The sequence below is a fragment of the Tenrec ecaudatus genome, chromosome 4 (assembly GCF_050624435.1).
Source record: "Tenrec ecaudatus isolate mTenEca1 chromosome 4, mTenEca1.hap1, whole genome shotgun sequence".
Classification (NCBI taxonomy): domain Eukaryota; kingdom Metazoa; phylum Chordata; class Mammalia; order Afrosoricida; family Tenrecidae; genus Tenrec; species Tenrec ecaudatus.
The window spans coordinates 130,880,474-130,899,357 of NC_134533.1; positions in this window are offsets into that span (position 1 = coordinate 130,880,474).

Genomic DNA, 18,884 nt, shown 5'->3' on the forward strand with positions numbered 1-18,884 from the left:
AGATAGTCCAAGTCCCCGCTAGTTAACCTACATAGTCCAAGGTCAGCTAGTTAACCTAGATAGTCCAAGTGACCGCTTGTTAACCTACATAGTCCAAGGTCAGCTAGTTAACCTAGATAGTCCAAGTGCCCGCTAGTTAACCTACATAGTCCAAGAACCCGCTAGTTAACCTAGATAGTCCAAGTTCCCGCTAGTTAACCTACATAGTCCAAGGGCCCGCTAGTTAACCTAGATATTCCAAGTGCCCGCTAGTTAACCTAGATCGTCCAAGTGTCCGCTAGTTAACCTACATAGTCCAAGTTCCCGCTAGGTAACCTACACAGTCCAATTGCCCCCTATTTAACCTACATAGTCCAAGGTCAGCTAGTTAACTTGGATAGTCCAAGTGCCCGCTAGTTAACCTACATAGTCCAAAGTCAGCTAGTTAACCTAGATAGTCCAAGTGCCCGCTAGTTAACCTACATAGTCCAAGGTCAGCTAGTTAACTTGGATAGTCCAAGTGCCCGCTAGTTAACCTACATAGTCCAAAGTCAGCTAGTTAACCTAGATAGTCCAAATGCCCGCTAGGGACACTACATAGTCCAAGTGCCCGCTAGTTAGCCTAGATAGTTCAAGTGCCTGCTAGTAAACCTACATAATCTATGGGCCCGCTAGTTAATCTACATAGTACAAGGGCCCGCTAGTTAACCTAGATCGTGTAAGTGTCCTCTAGTTAACCTAGATAGTCCAAGTGCGCGCTACGTAACCTAGATAGTCCCAGGGCACGCTAGTTAACCTACATAGTACAAGTGCCCGCTAGGCAACCTAGATAGTCCAAGTGCCCGCTAAGGAACTTGCATAGTCCAAGTGCACGCTAGTTAACCTAGATAGTCCAAGTGCCCGCTAGTTAACCTAGATAGTCCAAGTGCCTGCTACGTAACCAACATAGTGCAAGTGTCCGCTAGTTAACCTACATATTCCAAGTGCCCGCTAGTTAACATAGATAGTCCAAGTGCCCGCTAGGGAATGTACATAGTCCAAGTGCCCGCTAGGGAACGTACATAGTCCAAATGCCCGCTAGGGAACGTAAATAGTCCAAGTGCCTGCTGGGTAACTTAGATAGTGCAAGTGCCTGCTAGTTAACCTAGATAGTTCTAGTACCCGCTAGGTAACCTCGATCGTTCAAGGGCCCCCTAGTTAACCTACATAATCCAAGTGCCCGCTAGATAACCTAGATAGTCCAAGTGCCCGTTCGGTAACCTAGATAGTCCAAGTGCCCTTTAGGGATCCTAGATAGTCCAAAGGCCCGCTAGTAAACCTACATAGTCCATGGGCCCGCTAGTTAACCTACATAGTGCAAGTGTCCGCTAGTTAAACTACATATTCCAAGTGCCCGCTAGTTAATCTACATAATCTAAGTGCCCGTTAGCTAACGTAGATAGTCCAAGGGCCCGCTAGTTCACCTACATAGTCAAAGTGCCAGCTAGGTAACCTAGATAGTACAAGTGCCCCCTAGGGAACCTAGATAGTCCAAGTGCCTGTTATTTAACCTAGATAGTCCAAGTGGTGGCTAAGTAACCTACATAGTCCAAGTGTCCGTTCGTTAACCTAGATAATCCAAGTGCCCGCTAGGTAACCTAGACAGTCCAAGTGCCCACTAGTTAACCTACATAGTCCAAGTGCCCAATAGGGAACCTACATAATCCAAGTGCCATCTAGGGAACCTACATAGTCCAAGTGCCCGGTAGGCAACCTACATAGTCCAAGTGTCCGTTATTTAACCTAGATAGTCAAAGTGCCTGCTAGGTAACCTAGATAGTCCAAGTGCCCGCTAGGTAACCTACATAGTCCAAGTTCCCGCTTGGTAACCTTAATAGTCCAAATGCCCTCTAGGGAAACTACATAGTCCAAGGGCCCGCTAGTTAACCTAGATAGTCCAAGTGCCTGCTAGTAAACCTACATAATCCATGGGCCCGCTAGTTAACCTACATAGTGCAAAGGCCCGCTAGTTAACCTAGATCGTGCAAGTGTCCGCTAGTTAACCTACATAGTCCAAGTGCCCGCTAGTTAACCTAGATAGTCCAAGTGCCCGCTAGAGATCCTTCATAATCCAAGTGCCTGCTAGGTAACCTAGATTGTGCAAGTGTCCGCTAGTTAACCTACGTAGACCAAGTGCCCGCTAGTTAACCTATATACCAAGTGCCCGCTACGTAACCTAGATAGTCCAAGGGCACGCTAGTTAACCTACATAGTACAAGTGCCCGCTAGGCAACCTAGATAGTCCAAGTGCCCTCTAAGGAACCTACATAGTCCAAGTGCACGCTAGTTAACCTAGATAGTCCAAGTGCCTGCTAGGTAACCTACATAGTGCAAGTGTCCGCTAGATAACCTACATATTCCAAGTGCCCGTAGTTAACATAGATAGTCCAAGTGCCCGCTAGGGAACGTACATAGTCCACGTGCCCGCTAGGTAACTTAGATAGTTCTAGTACCCGCTAGGTAACCTAGATCGTCCAAGGGCCCCCTAGTTAGCCTACATAGTCCAAGTGCCCGCTAGGTAACCTAGATAGTCCAAGTGCCCGTTCGGTAACCTAGATAGTCCAAGTGCCCTTTAGGGAACTTAGATAGTCCAAGGGCCCGCTAGTAAACCTACATAGTCTATGGGCACGCTAGACAACCTACATAGTGCAAGTGTCCGCTAGTTAACCTACATATTCCAAGTGCCCCCTAGTTAACCTACATAATCTAAGTTCCCGTTAGCTAACCTAGGTAGTCCAAGGGCCCGCTAGTTGACCTACATAGTCCAAGTGCCAGCTAGGTAACCTAGATAGTACAAGTGCCCGCTAGGGAACCTAGATAGTCCAAGTGCCTGTTAGCTAACCTAGATAGTCCAAGTGGCGGCTAGGTAACCTACATAGTCCAAGTGCCCGTTCGTTAACCAAGATAATCCAAGTGCCCGCTAGGTAACCTAGACAGTCCAAGTGTCCGCTAGTTAACCTACATAGTCCATGTGCCCAATAGGGAACCTACATAATCCAAGTGCCCGCTAGGGAACCTACATAGTCCAAGTGCCCGCTAGGCAACCTACATAGTCCAAGTGCCCGTTAGTTAACCTAGATAATCAAAGTGCCTGCTAGGTAACGTAGATAGTCCAAGTGCCCACTAGGTAACCTACATAGTCCAAGTTCCCGCTTGGTAACTTTAATACTCCAAATGCCCGCTAGGGAAACTACATAGTCTAATTGCCCGCTAGGTAACCTAGATAGTCCAAGTGCCTGCTAGTAAACCTACATAATCCATGGGCCCGCTAGTTAACCAACATAGTGCAAGGACCCGCTAGTTAACCTAGATCGTGCAAGTGTCCGCTAGTTAACCTACATAGTCCAAGTGCCCGCTAGTTAACCTAGATAGTCCAAGTGCCCGCTAGGGATCCTTCATAATCCAAGTGCCTGCTACGTTACCTAGATAGTCCAAGTGCCCGCTAGTTAACCTAGATAGTCCTAGTGGCCGTTAGTTAACCTAGATAGTCCAAGTGCCCACTAGGGGACGTACATAGTCAAAGTGCCCGCTAGTTAACCTAGATAGTCCTAGTGCCCGTTAGTTAACCTAGATAGTCAAGTGTCCACTAGGGGACGTACATAGTCCAAGTGCCCGCTAGGCAACCTAGATAGTCCAAGTGGGCGCTAGGCTATGTACATAGTCCAAGTGCCTGCTAGGAAACCTAGATAGTCCAAGTGCCGCTAGTTAACCTACATAGTCCAAGGGCCCGCTAGTTAACCTACATAGTCCCAGGTCTGCTAGTTAACCTAGATAGTCAAAGTGCCCGCTAGGTAACCTAGACAGTCCAAGTGCCCGCTAGGGTATGTACATAGTCCAAGTGCCCGTTCGTTAACCTAGATAGTCCAAGTGCCCGCTAGGTAACCTATATAGGACAAGTGCCCTCTAGTTAACCTAGATAGTCCAAGTGCCCGCTAGGTAACCTAGATAGTCAAAGTGCCCGTTAGGTAACCAACATTGTCCAAGTTCCCGCTAGGTAACCGAGAAAGTCCAAGTGCCCTTTACCTAACCTAGATAGTCCAAGTGCCCGCTAGGCCACATACATAGTCCAAGTGCCCTTTCGTTAACCTAGAAGGCCACGTGCCCGCTATGTAACCTAGACAGTCCAAGTGCCCGCTAGGTTACCTGCATAGTCCAAGTGCCCGTTCGTTAACCTAGATAGTCCAAGTGCCCGCTAGAGAACCTATATAGTCCAAGTGCTATCTAGGTAACCTAGATAGTCCAAGTGCCTGCTAGGTAACCTACATAGTCCAAGTGCCCGTTCGTTAACCTAGATAGTCCAAGTGCCCGCTAGGTAACCTATATAGTGCAAGTGCCCGCTAGTTAACCTAGATTGTCCAAGTGCCCGCTAGTTAACCTACATAGTCCAAGTGCCCGCTAGGTAACCTAGATAGTGAAAGTGCCCGTTAGGTAACCTAGATAGTCCAAGTGCCTGCTAGGTAACCTACATTGTCCAAGTTCCCGCTAGGTAACCTAGATAGTCCAAGTGCCCGTAACCTAACCTAGATAGTCCAAGTGCCCGCTAGGCAACATACATAGTCCAAGTGCCCGTTCGTTAACCTAGAAGTCCAAGTGCCCGCTAAGTACCCTAGACAGTCCAAGTGCCCGTTCGTTAACCTAGATAGTCCAAGTGCCCGCTAGGGAACCTATATACTCCAAGTGCTATCTAGGTAACCTAGATAGTCCAAGGGCCCGCTAGTTAACTTACATAGTTCAAGGGCTCGCTTGTTAACTTTGATAGTCCAAGTGCCCATTAGTTAACCAAGATCGTCCTAGTGCCCGCTAGTTAACCTAGATCGTCCAAGTGTCCTCTAGTTAACCTACATAGTCCAAGTGCCCGCTAAGTTAACCTAGACAGTCTAAGTGCATGCTAGTTAACCTTGATAGTCAAAGTGCCTGCTAGGTAACCTAGATAGTCCAAGAGCCCGCTAGGTAACCTAGATAGTCCAAGTGCCCACTAGGTAACCTAGATAGTCCAAATGCCCGCTAGGGACACTACATAGTCCAAGTGCCCGCTAGTTAACCTAGATAGTCCATGTTCCCGCTAGGTAACCAACAAAGTCTAAGTGCCCACTAGGTTATCTATATAGTCCAAATGCCCGCTAGGGAACCTACATAGTCCAAGTGCCCGCTAGGTAACCTAGATAGTCCAAGTGCTCTCTAGTTAACCTAGATCGTCCAAGTGCCCGCTAGTTATCCTACATAGTCCCAGAGCCCTTTAGTTAACCTACATAGTCCAAGGTCCGCTAGTTAACTTAGATAGTCCAAGTGCTCGCTAGTTAACCTACATAGTACAAGGGCCCGCTAGTTGACCTAGATAGTCCAAGTGCCCACAAGTTAACCTAGATAGGTCAAGTGCCTGGTAGGTAACCAAAGTAGTCCAAATGTCCGATAGGGATCCTACATAGTCCAAGTGCCCGCTAGTTAACCTAGATAGTCCAAGTGCCCGCTAGGGATCCTTCATAATCCAAGTGCCTGCTAGGTAACCTAGATAGTCCAAGTGCCCGCTAGTTAACCTAGATAGTCCTAGTGCCCGTTAGTTACCTAGATAGTCCAGTGCCCACTAGAGGACGTACATAATCCAGGTGCCTGCTAGGTAACCTAGATAGTCCAAGTGCGTGCTAGTTAACCTACATATTCCAAGGGCCCGCTAATTAACCTACATAGTCCAAGGTCTGCTAGTTAACCTAGATAGTCAAAGTGCTCGCTAGGTAACCTACATTGTCCAAGTTTCCGCTAGGTAACCTAGATAGTCCAAGTGCCCGTTACCTAACCTAGATTGTCCAAGTGCCCGCTAGGCAACATACATATTCCAAGTGCCCGTTCGTTAACCTAGAAGTCCAAGTGCCCGCTATGTAACCTAGACAGTCCAAGTGCCCGCTAGGTTACCTGCATAGTCCAAGTGCCTGTTCGTTAACCTACATAGTCTAAGTGTCCGCTAGTTAACCTAGATAGTCCAAGTGCCCGCTAGGGATCCTTCATAATCCAAGTGCCTGCTAGGTAACCTAGATAGTCCAAGTGCCCGCTAGTTAACCTAGATAGTCCTAGTGCCCACTAGGGGACGTACATAGTCCAAGTCCCTGCCAGGTAACCTAGATAGTCCAAGTGGGCGCTAGGCTATGTACATAGTCCAAGTGCCTGCTAGGAAACCTAGATAGTCCAAGAGCCCGCTAGTTAACCTACATATTCCAAGGGCCCGCTAGTTAACCTACATAGTCCAAGGTCTGCTAGTTAACCTAGATAGTCAAAGTGCTCGCTAGGTAACCTACATTGTCCAAGTTCCCGCTTGGTAACTTTAATACTCCAAATGCCCGCTAGGGAAACTACATAGTCTAATTGCCCGCTAGGTAACCTAGATAGTCCAAGTGCCTGCTAGTAAACCTACATAATCCATGGGCCCGCTAGTTAACCAACATAGTGCAAGGGCCCGCTAGTTAACCTAGATCGTGCAAGTGTCCGCTAGTTAACCTACATAGTCCAAGTGCCCGCTAGTTAACCTAGATAGTCCAAGTGCCCGCTAGGGATCTTCATAATCAAAGTGCCTGCTAGGTTACCTAGATAGTCCAAGTGCCCGCTAGTTAACCTAGATAGTCCTAGTGCCCGTTAGTTAACCTAGATAGTCAAGTGTCCACTAGGGGACGTACATAGTCCAAGTGCCCGCTAGGCAACCTAGATAGTCCAAGTGGGCGCTAGGCTATGTACATAGTCCAAGTGCCTGCTAGGAAACCTAGATAGTCCAAGTGCCGCTAGTTAACCTACATAGTCCAAGGGCCCGCTAGTTAACCTACATAGTCCCAGGTCTGCTAGTTAACCTAGATAGTCAAAGTGCCCGCTAGGTAACCTAGACAGTCCAAGTGCCCGCTAGGTTACCTGCATAGTCCAAGTGCCCGTTCGTTAACCTAGATAGTCCAAGTGCCCGCTAGAGAACCTATGTAGTCCAAGTGCTATCTAGGTAACCTAGATAGTCCAAGTGCCTGCTAGGTAACCTACATAGTCCAAGTGCCCGTTCGTTAACCTAGATAGTCCAAGTGCCCGCTAGGTAACTTATATAGTGCAAGTGCCCGCTAGTTAACCTAGATTGTCCAAGTGCCCGCTAGTTAACCTACATAGTCCAAGTGCCCGCTAGGTAACCTAGATAGTGAAAGTGCCCGTTAGGTAACCTAGATAGTCCAAGTGCCTGCTAGGTAACCTACATTGTCCAAGTTCCCGCTTGGTAACCTCGATTGTCCAAGTGCCCGTAACCTAACCTAGATAGTCCAAGTGCCCGCTAGGCAACATACATAGTCCAAGTGCCCGTTCGTTAACCTAGAAGTCCAAGTGCCCGCTAAGTACCCTAGACAGTCCAAGTGCCCGTTCGTTAACCTAGATAGTCCAAGTGCCCGCTAGGGAACCTATATACTCCAAGTGTTATCTAGGTAACCTAGATAGTCCAAGGGCCCGCTAGTTAACTTACATTGTTCAAGGGCTCGCTTGTTAACTTTGATAGTCCAAGTGCCCATTAGTTAACCAAGATCGTCCTAGTGCCCGCTAGTTAACCTAGATCGTCCAAGTGTCCTCTAGTTAACCTACATAGTCCAAGTGCCCGCTAAGTTAACCTAGACAGTCTAAGTGCATGCTAGTTAACCTTGATAGTCAAAGTGCCTGCTAGGTAACCTAGATAGTCCAAGAGCCCGCTAGGTAACCTAGATAGTCCAAGTGCCCACTAGGTAACCTAGATAGTCCAAATGCCCGCTAGGGACACTACATAGTCCAAGTGCCCGCTAGTTAACCTAGATAGTCCATGTGCCCGCTAGGTAACCAACAAAGTCTAAGTGCCCACTAGGTTATCTATATAGTCCAAATGCCCACTAGGGAACCTACATAGTCCAAGTGCCCGCTAGGTAACCTAGATAGTCCAAGTGCTCTCTAGTTAACCTAGATCGTCCAAGTGCCCGCTAGTTATCCTACATAGTCCCAGAGCCCTTTAGTTAACCTACATAGTCCAAGGTCCGCTAGTTAACTTAGATAGTCCAAGTGCTCGCTAGTTAACCTACATAGTACAAGGGCCCGCTAGTTGACCTAGATAGTCCAAGTGCCCACAAGTTAACCTAGATAGGTCAAGTGCCTGGTAGGTAACCAAAGTAGTCCAAATGTCCGATAGGGATCCTACATAGTCCAAGTGCCCGCTAGTTAACCTAGATAGTCCAAGTGCCCGCTAGGGATCCTTCATAATCCAAGTGCCTGCTAGGTAACCTAGATAGTCCAAGTGCCCGCTAGTTAACCTAGATAGTCCTAGTGCCCGTTAGTTACCTAGATAGTCCAGTGCCCACTAGAGGACGTACATAATCCAGGTGCCTGCTAGGTAACCTAGATAGTCCAAGTGCGTGCTAGTTAACCTACATATTCCAAGGGCCCGCTAATTAACCTACATAGTCCAAGGTCTGCTAGTTAACCTAGATAGTCAAAGTGCTCGCTAGGTAACCTACATTGTCCAAGTTTCCGCTAGGTAACCTAGATAGTCCAAGTGCCCGTTACCTAACCTAGATTGTCCAAGTGCCCGCTAGGCAACATACATATTCCAAGTGCCCGTTCGTTAACCTAGAAGTCCAAGTGCCCGCTATGTAACCTAGACAGTCCAAGTGCCCGCTAGGTTACCTGCATAGTCCAAGTGCCTGTTCGTTAACCTACATAGTCTAAGTGTCCGCTAGTTAACCTAGATAGTCCAAGTGCCCGCTAGGGATCCTTCATAATCCAAGTGCCTGCTAGGTAACCTAGATAGTCCAAGTGCCCGCTAGTTAACCTAGATAGTCCTAGTGCCCACTAGGGGACGTACATAGTCCAAGTCCCTGCCAGGTAACCTAGATAGTCCAAGTGGGCGCTAGGCTATGTACATAGTCCAAGTGCCTGCTAGGAAACCTAGATAGTCCAAGAGCCCGCTAGGTAACCTACATAGTCCAAGGGCCCGCTAGTTAACCTACATAGTCCAAGGTCTGCAAGTTAACCTAGATAATCAATGTGCCCGCTAGGTAACCTAGACATTCCAAGTGCCCGTTAGGTTACCTACATAGTCCAAGTGCCCATTCGTTAACCTAGATAGTCCTAGTGCCCGCTAAGTTAATCTAGACAGTACAAGTGCACGCTAGTTAACCTACATAGTCCAAGTGCCCGATAGGGAACTACATAATCTAAGTGCCCGCTAGGCAACCTACATAGTCCAAGTGCCCGTTAGTTAACCTTGATAGTCAAAGTACCTGCTAGGTAACCTAGATAGTCCAAGTGCCCACTAGGTAACCTAGATAGTCCAAATGCCCGCTAGGGACACTACATAGTCCAAGTGCCCGCTAGTTAGCCTAGATAGTCCAAGTGCCTGCTGGTAAACCTACATAATCTAAGGGACCGCTAGTTAACCTACATAGTACAAGTGCCCACTAGGCAACCTAGATAGTCCAAGTGCCCGCTAAGGAACCTACATAGTCCAAGTGCACGCTAGTTAACCTAGATAGTCCAAGTGCCCGCTAGGTAACCTAGATAGTCCAAGTGCCTGCTAGGTAACCGACATAGTGCAAGTGTCCGCTAGTTAACCTACATATTCCAAGTGCCCGCTAGTTAACATAGATAGTCCTAGTGCCCGCTAGGGAACGTACATAGTCCAAGTGCCCGCTAGGGTACGTACATACTCCAAGTGCCCGCTAGGGAACGTACATAGTCCAAGTGCCTGCTAGGTATCTTAGATAGTGCAAGTGCCTGAAAGTTAACCTAGATAGTTCTAGTACCCGCTAGGTAACCTCGATCGTTCAAGGGCCCCCTAGTTAACCTACATAATCCAAGTGCCCGCTAGATAACCTAGATAGTCCAAGTGCCCGTTCGGTAACCTACATAGTCCAAGTGCCCTTTAGGAAACTTAGATAGTCCAAAGGCCCGCTAGTAAACCTACATAGTCCATGGGCCCGCTAGTTAACCTACATAGTGCAAGTGTCCGCTAGTTAACCTACATATTCCAAGTGCCCGCTAGTTAACCTACATAATCTAAGTGCCCGTTAGCTAACTTAGATAGTCCAAGGGCCCACTAGTTGACCTACATAGTCCAAGTGCCAGCTAGGTAACCTAGATAGTACAAGTGCCCGCTAGGGAACCTAGATAGTCCAAGTGCCTGTTAGCTAACCTAGAGAGTCCAAGTGGCGGCTAGGTAACCTACATAGTCCAAGTGTCCGTTCGTTAACCTAGATAATCCAAGTGCCCGCTAGGTAACCTAGACAGTCCAACTGCCCGCTAGTTAACCTACATAGTCCAAGTGCCCGATAGGGAACCTACATAATCCAAGTGCCAGCTAGGGAACCTACATAGTCCAAGTGCCCGCTAGGCAACCTACATAGTCCAAGTGCCCGTTATTTAACCTAGATAGTCAAAGTGCCTGCTAGGTAACCTAGATAGTCCAAGTGCCCGCTACGTAACCTACATAGTCCAAGTTCCCGCTTGGTAACCTTAATAGTCCAAATGCCCTCTAGGAAAACTACATAGTCCAAGGGCCCGATAGATAACCTAGATAGTCCAAGTGCCTGCTAGTAAACCTACATAATCCATGGGCCCGCTGGTTAACCTACATAGTGCAAGGGCCCGCTAGTTAACCTAGATCGTGCAAGTGTCCGCTAGTTAACCTACATAGTCCAAGTGCCCGCTAGTTAACCTAGATAGTCCAAGTGCCCGCTAGGTAACCTACAAAGTCTAAGTGCCCACTAGGTTATCTATATAGTCCAAATGGCCGCTAGGGAACCTACATAGTCCAAGTGCCCGCTAGGTAACCTAGATAGTCCAAGTGCCCTCTAGTTAACCTAGATCGTCCAAGTGCCCGCTAGTTATCCTACATAGTCCAAGAGCCCTTTAGTTAACCTACATAGTCCAAGGTCCGCTAGTTAACCTAGATAGTCCAAGTGCTCGCTAGTTAACCTACATAGTACAAGGGCCCGCTAGTTGACCTAGATAGTCCAAGTGCCCACAAGTTAACCTAGATAGGTCAAGTGCCTGGTAGGTAACCAAAGTAGTCCAAATGTCTGATAGGGTTCCTACATAGTCCAAGTGCCTGCTAGTTAACCTAGATAGTCCAAGTGCCCGCTAGGGATCCTTCATAATCCAAGTGCCCGCTAGTTAACCTAGATAGTCCTAGTGCCCGTTAGTTACCTAGATAGTCCAGTGCCCACTAGGGGACGTACATAATCCATGTGCCTGCTAGGTAACCTAGATAGTCCAAGTGCGCGCTAGGCTATGTACATAGTCCAAGTGCCTGCTAGGAAACCTAGATAGTCCAAGAGCCCGCTAGTTAACCTACATATTCCAAGGGCCCGCTAGTTAACCTATATAGTCCAAGGTCTGCTAGTTAACCGAGATAGTCAAAGTGCCCGCTAGGTAACCTAGACAATCCAAGTGCCCGTTAGGTTACCTACATAGTCCAAGTGCCCGTTCGTTAACCTAGATAGTCCAAGTGCCCGCTAGGTAACCTACATAGTCCAAGGGCCCGCTAGGTAACCGAGATAGTCCAAGTGCCCGCTAGGTAACCTCGATAGTCCAAGTCCGCGCAAGTTAACCTAGATAGTCCAAGTGCCTGCTAGGTAACCTACATTGTCCAAGTTCCCGCTAGGTAACCTAGATAGTCCAAGTGCCCATTACCTAACCTAGATTGTCCAAGTGCCCGCTAGGCAACATACATATTCCAAGTGCCCGTTCGTTAACCTATAAGTCCTACTGCCCGCTATGTAACCTAGACTGTCCAAGTGCCCGCTAGGTTACCTGCATAGTCCAAGTGCCTGTTCGTTAACCTAGATAGTCCAAGTGCCCGCTAGTTAACCTAGATAGTCCAAGTGCCCGCTAGGGATCCTTCATAATCCAAGTGCCTGCTAGGTAACCTAGATAGTCCAAGTGCCCGCTAGTTAACCTAGATAGTCCTAGTGCCCACTAGGGGACGTACATAGTCCAAGTCCCTGCTAGGTAACCTAGATAGTCCAAGTGGGCGCTAGGCTATGTACATAGTCCAAGTGCCTGCTAGGAAACCTAGATAGTCCAAGAGCCCTCTAGGTAACCTATATAGTCCAAGGGCCCGCTAGTTAACCTACATAGTCCAAGGTCTGCAAGTTAACCTAGATAATCAAGGTGCCTGCTAGGTAACCTAGACAGTCCAAGTGCCCGTTAGGTTACCTACATAGTCCAAGTGCCCATTCGTTAACTAGATAGTCCAAGTGCCCGCTACGTAACCTACATAGTCCAAGGGCCCGCTAGGTAAGCTAGATAGTCCAAGTGCCCGCTAGGTAACCTCGATAGTCCAAGTGCGCGCTAGTTAACCTAGATAGTCCAAGTGCCTGCTAGGTAACCTACATTGTCCAAGTTCCCGCTAGGTAACCTAGATAGTCCAAGTGCCCGTTACCTAACCTAGATTGTCCAAGTGCCCGCTAGGCAACATACATATTCCAAGTGCCCGTTCGTTAACCTAGAAGTCCAAGTGCCCGCTATGTAACCTAGACAGTCCAAGTGCCCGCTAGGTTACCTGCATAGTCCAAGTGCCTGTACGTTAACCTACATAGTCCAAGTGCCCTCTAGGGAACCTATATATTCCAAGTGCTATCTAGGTAACCTAGATAGTCCAAGGGCCCGCTAGTTAACCTAGATAGTCCAAGGGCTCGCTTGTTAACTTTGATTGTCCAAGTGCCCGTTAGTTAACCTAGATCGTCCAAGTGTCCTCTAGTTAACCTACATAGTCCAAGTGCCCGCTAGTTAACCTACATAGTGCAAGTGTCTGCTAGGTAACCTACATAGTCCAAGTGCTGCTAGTTAACCTAGATAGTCCAAGTGCCCGCTAGGTAACCTAGAGAGTGCAATTGCCCGCTAGTTAACCTCCATAGTCCAAGTGCCTGCTAGGTACCCTAGATAGTCCAAGTGCCTGCTAGGTAACCTACATAGTCCAAGTGCCCGCTAGGTAACCTACATAGTGCAAGTGTCCGCTAGTTAACCTAGATCGTCCAATTGTCCGCTAGTTAACATACATAGTCCAAGTTCCCGCTAGGTAACCTAGATAGTCCAATTGCCCGTTCGGTAACCTAGATAGTCCAAGTGGCCTTTAGGGAATCTAGATAGTCCAAGTGCCCACTAGGGAACCTACATAGTCCAATTGCCCGCTCTGGAACATACATAGTCCAAGTGCTAGCTAGTTAACCTAGATAGTCCAAGTGCCCGCTAGGTAACCTATATAGTCCAAATGCCCGCTAGGGAACCCACATAGTCCAAGCGCCTGCTAGGTAACCTAGATAGTCCAAGTGCCCGCTTGTTAACCTAGATAGTCCAAGTGCCCCTAGGTAACCTAGATAGTCCAACAGCCCGGTAGGTAACCTACATACTCCAAGTACCCGCTAGGTAACGTAGATAGTTCAAGTGCCAGCTAGGTAACCTAGATAGTCCAAGTGCCCGCTAGGTAACCTACAACCTCTAAGTGCCCGCTAAGGAATCTATATAGGCCAAATGCCCGCTAGGGAGCCTACATAATCCAAATGCCCGCTAGGTAACCTAGATAGTCCAAGTGCCCGCTAGGTAACCTACATAGTCCAAATGCCCTCTAGTTAACCCACATAGTCCAAGTACCCGCTAGGGAATTTACATAGTCCAAGGGCCCGCTAGGGAACCTACAGAGTCCAAGTGCCCGTGTGTTAACCTAGATAGTCCATGTGCCCGCTAGGTAACCTAGATAGTCCAAGGGCCCGCTAGTTAACATACATAGTTCAAGGTTTCGCTTGTTAACTTTGAGAGTCCAAGTGCCCATTAGTTAACCTAGATCGTCCTAGTGCCCGCTAGTTAACCTAGATCGTCCAAGTGTAATCTAGTTAACCTACATAGTCCAAGTGCCCGCTAAGTTAACCTAGACAGTCCAAGTGCACGCTAGTTAACCTACATAGTCCAAGTGCCCGATAGGGAACCTACATAATCTAAGTGCCCGCTAGGCAACCTACATAGTCCAAGTGCCCGTTAGTTAACCTTGATAGTCAAAATGCCTGCTAGGTAACCTAGATAGTCCAAGAGCCCGCTAGGTAACCTAGATAGTCCAAATGCCCGCTAGGGACACTACATAGTCCAAGTGCCCGCTAGTTAGCCTAGATAGTCCAAGTGCCTGCTGGTAAACCTACATAATCTATGGGACCGCTAGTTAACCTACATAGTACAAGTGCCCGCTAGGCAACCTAGATAGTCCAAGTGCCCGCTAAGGAACCTACATAGTCCAAGTGCACGCTAGTTAACCTAGATAGTCCAAGTGCCCGCTAGGTAACCAAGATAGTCCAAGTGCCCGCTAGGTAACCTACAAAGGCTAAGTTCCCGCTATGTTATCTATATAGTCCAAATGCCCGCTAGGGAACCTACATAGTCCAACTGCCCGTTAGTTAACTTTGATAGTCCAAGTGCTCGCTAGTTAACCTACATAGTACAAGGGCCCGCTAGTTGACCTAGATAGTCCACGTGCCCGCTAGTTAACCTAGATAGTCCAAGTGCCCGCTAGGTAACCTAAGCAGTCCAAATGTCCGATAGGGATCCTACATAGTCCAAGTACCCGCTAGTTAACCTACATAGTCCATGTGCCCGTTCATTAACCTAGATAGTCCAAGTGCCTGCTAGGTAACCTAGACTGTCCAAGTGCCCGCTAGGTTACCTACATAGTCCAAGTGCCCGTTCGTTAACCTAGATAGTCCAAGTGCCCGCTAGGAAACCTACATAGTCCAAGGGCCCGCTAGGTAACCTAGATAGCCCAAGTGCCCGCTAGGTAACCTAGAGTCCAAGTGTTCGCTAGTTATCCTACATAGTCCAAGTGCCCACTATGTAACCTAGATAGTCAAAGTGCCGTTAGGTAACCTAGATGGTCCAAGTGCCCGTTAGGTAACCTAGATAGTCAAACAGCCCGGTAGGTAACCTAGATAGTCCAAGTACCCGCTAAGTAACATAGATAGTCCAAGTGCCCAAACGTGAACCTAGATAGGCCAAGTGCCCGCTAGGTAACCTAGACTGTCCAAGTGCCCCCTAGGTTACCTACATAGTCCAAGTGCCCGTTCGTTAACCTTGAAATCCAAGTGCCTGCTAGGCAACCTACATAGTCCAAGAGCCCGTTCGTTAACCTAGAAGTCCAAGTGCTTGCTAGGTAACCTAGACAGTCCAAGTGCCCGCTAGGTTACCTGCATATTCCAAGTGCCCGTTCGTTAACCTAGATACTCCAAGTGCCCGCTAGGTAACCTGGATAGTCCAAGGTCCCGCTAGTTAACTTACATAATCCAAGGTCTCACTTGTTAACTTTGATAGTCCAAGTACCCGCTAGTTAACCTAGATCGTCCAAGTGCCGCTAATTAACCTAGATTGTCCGAGTGCCTGCTAGTTAACCTACATAGTCCAAGGGCCCACTAGTTAACCTAGATAGTCCAAGTGTCCTCTAGTTAACCTACATAGTCCAAGTGCCCGCTTGTTAACCTATATACCAAGTGCCCGCTACGAAACCTAGATAGTCCAAGTGCACGCTAGTTAACCTACATAGTCCAAGTGCCCGCTAGGCAACCTAGATAGTACAAGTGACCGCTAAGGAACCTACATAATCCAAGGGCCCGTTCGTTAACCTAGATAGTCCAAGTGCCCGCTAGGAAACCTACATTGTCCAAGGGCCCGCTAGGCAACCTAGATAGTCCAAGTGCCCGCTAGGTAACCTAGAGTCCAAGTGCTCGCTAGTTAACCTACATAGTCCAAGTGCCCACTATGTAACCTAGATAGTCAAAGTGCCCGTTAGGTAACCTAGATAGTCCAAGTGCCCGCTAGGTAACTTACATTGTCCAAGTTCCCGCTAGGTAACCAAGATAATCCAAGTGCCTGTTACCTAACCTAGATAGTCCAAGTGCCCGCTAGGCAACCTACATAGTCCAAGAGCCCGTTCGTTAACCTAGAAGTCCAAGTGCCCACTAGATAACCTAGACAGTCTAAGTGCCCCCTAGGTTACCTGCATATTCCCAGCGCCCGTTCGTTAACCTAGATAGTCCAAGTGCCCACTAGGTAACCTACATAGTCCAAGTGCCCTTTAGGAAACTTAGATAGTCCAAAGGCCCGCTAGTAAACCTACATAGTCCATGGGCCCGCTAGTTAACCTACATAGTGCAAGTGTCCGCTAGTTAACCTACATATTCCAAGTGCCCGCTAGTTAACCTACATAATCTAAGTGCCCGTTAGCTAACCTAGATAGTCCAAGGGCCCACTAGTTGACCTACATAGTCCAAGTGCCAGCTGGGTAACCTAGATAGTACAAGTGCCCGCTAGGGAACCTAGATAGTCCAAGTGCCTGTTAGCTAACCTAGATAGTCCAAGTGGCGGCTAGGTAACCTACATAGTTTAAGTGTCCGTTCGTTAACCTAGATAATCCAAGTGCCCGCTAGGTAACCTAGACAGTCCAAGTGCCCGCTAGTTAACCTAGATAGTCCAAGTGCCCGATAGGGAACCTACATAATCCAAGTGCCAGCTAGGGAACCTACATAGTCCAAGTGCCCGCTAGGCAACCTACATAGTCCAAGTGCCGGTTATTTAACCTAGATAGTCAAATTGCCTGCTAGGTAACCTAGATTGTCCAAGTGCCCGCTACGTAACCTACATAGTCCAAGTTCCCGCTTGGTAACCTTAATAGTCCAAATGCCCTCTAGGAAAACTACATAGTCCAAGGGCCCGCTAGATAACCTAGATAGTCCAAGTGCCTGCTAGTAAACCTACATAATCCATGGGCCCGCTAGTTAACCTACATAGTGCAAGTGCCCGCTAGTTAACCTAGATAGTCCAAGTGCCCGCTAGGTAACCTACAAAATCTAAGTTCTCACTAGGTTATCTATATAGTCCAAATGGCCGCTAGGGAACCTACGTAGTCCAATTACCCGCTAGGTAACCTAGATAGTCCAAGTGCCCTCTAGTTAACCTAGATCGTCCAAGTGCCCGCTAGTTATCCTACATAGTCCAAGAGCCCTTTAGTTAACCTACATAGTCCAAGGTCCGCTAGTTAACCTAGATAGTCCAAGTGCTCGCTAGTTAACCTACATAGTACAAGGGCCCGCTAGTTGACCTAGATAGTGCAAGTGCCCACAAGTTAACCTAGATAGGTCAAGTGCCAGGTAGGTAACCAAAGTAGTCTAAATGTCCGATAGGGATATTACATAGTCCATGTGCCCTCTAGTTAACCTAGATAGTCCAAGTGCCCGCTAGGGATCCTTCATAATCCAAGTGCCTGCTAGGTAACCTAGATAGTCCAAGTGCCCGCTAGTTAACCTAGATAGTCCTAGTGCCCGTTAGTTACCTAGATAGTCCAGTGCCCACTAGAGGACGTACATACTCCATGTGCCTGGTAGGTAACCTAGATAGTCCAAGTGCGCGCTAGGCTATGTACATAGTCCAAGTGCCTGCTAGGAAACCTAGATAGTCCAAGAGCCCGCTAGTTAACCTACATATTCCAAGGGCCCGCTAGTTAACCTACATAGTCCAAGGTCTGCTAGTTAACCTAGATAGTCAAAGTGCTCGCTAGGTAACCTACATTGTCCAAGTTCCCGCTAGGTAACCTAGATAGTCCAAGTGCCCGTTACCTAACCTAGATTGTCCAAGTGCCCGCTAGGCAACATACATATTCCAAGTGCCCGTTCGTTAACCTAGAAGTCCAAGTGCCCGCTATGTAACCTAGACAGTCCAAGTGCCCGCTAGGTTACCTGCATAGTCCAAGTGCCTGTTCGTTAACCTACATAGTCCAAGTGCCCGCTAGTTAACCTAGATAGTCCAAGTGCCCGCTAGGTTACCTGCATAGTCCAAGTGCCTGTTCGTTAACCTACATAGTCCAAGTGCCCGCTAGTTAACCTAGATAGTCCAAGTGCCCGCTAGGGATCCTTCATAATCCAAGTGCCTGCTAGGTAACCTAGATAGTCCAAGTGCCCGCTAGTTAACCTAGATAGTCCTATTGCCCACTAGGGGACGTACATAGTCCAAGTCCCTGCCAGGTAACCTAGATAGTCCAAGTGGGCGCTAGGCTATGTACATAGTCCAAGTGCCTGCTAGGAAACCTAGATAGTCCAAGAGCCCGCTAGGTAACCTACATAGTCCAAGGGCCCGCTAGTTAACCTACATAGTCCAAGGTCTGCAAGTTAACCTAGATAATCAAGGTGCCCGCTAGGTAACCTAGACATTCCAAGTGCCCGTTAGGTTACCTACATAGTCCAAGTGCCCATTCGTTAACCTAGATAGTCCTAGTGCCCGCTAAGTTAACCTAGACAGTACAAGTGCACGCTAGTTAACCTACATAGTCCAAGTGCCTGATAGGGAACTACATAATCTAAGTGCCCGCTAGGCAACCTACATAGTCCAAGTGCCCGTTAGTTAACCTTGATAGTCAAAGTACCTGCTAGGTAACCTAGATAGTCCAAGTGCCCACTAGGTAACCTAGATAGTCCAAATGCCCGCTAGGGACACTACATAGTCCAAGTGCCCGCTAGTTAGCCTAGATAGTCCAAGTGCCTGCTGGTAAACCTACATAATCTATGGGACCGCTAGTTAACCTACTTAGTACAAGTGCCCACTAGGCAACCTAAATAGTCCAAGTGCCCGCTAAGGAACCTACATAGTCCAAGTGCACGCTAGTTAACCTAGATAGTCCAAGTGCCCGCTAGGTAACCTAGATAGTCCAAGTGCCTGCTAGGTAACCGACATAGTGCAAGTGTCCGCTAGTTAACCTACATATTCCAAGTGCCCGCTAGTTAACATAGATAGTCCAAGTGCCCGCTAGGGAACGTACATAGTCCAAGTGCCCGCTAGGGTACGTACATACTCCAAGTGCCCGCTAGGGAACGTAC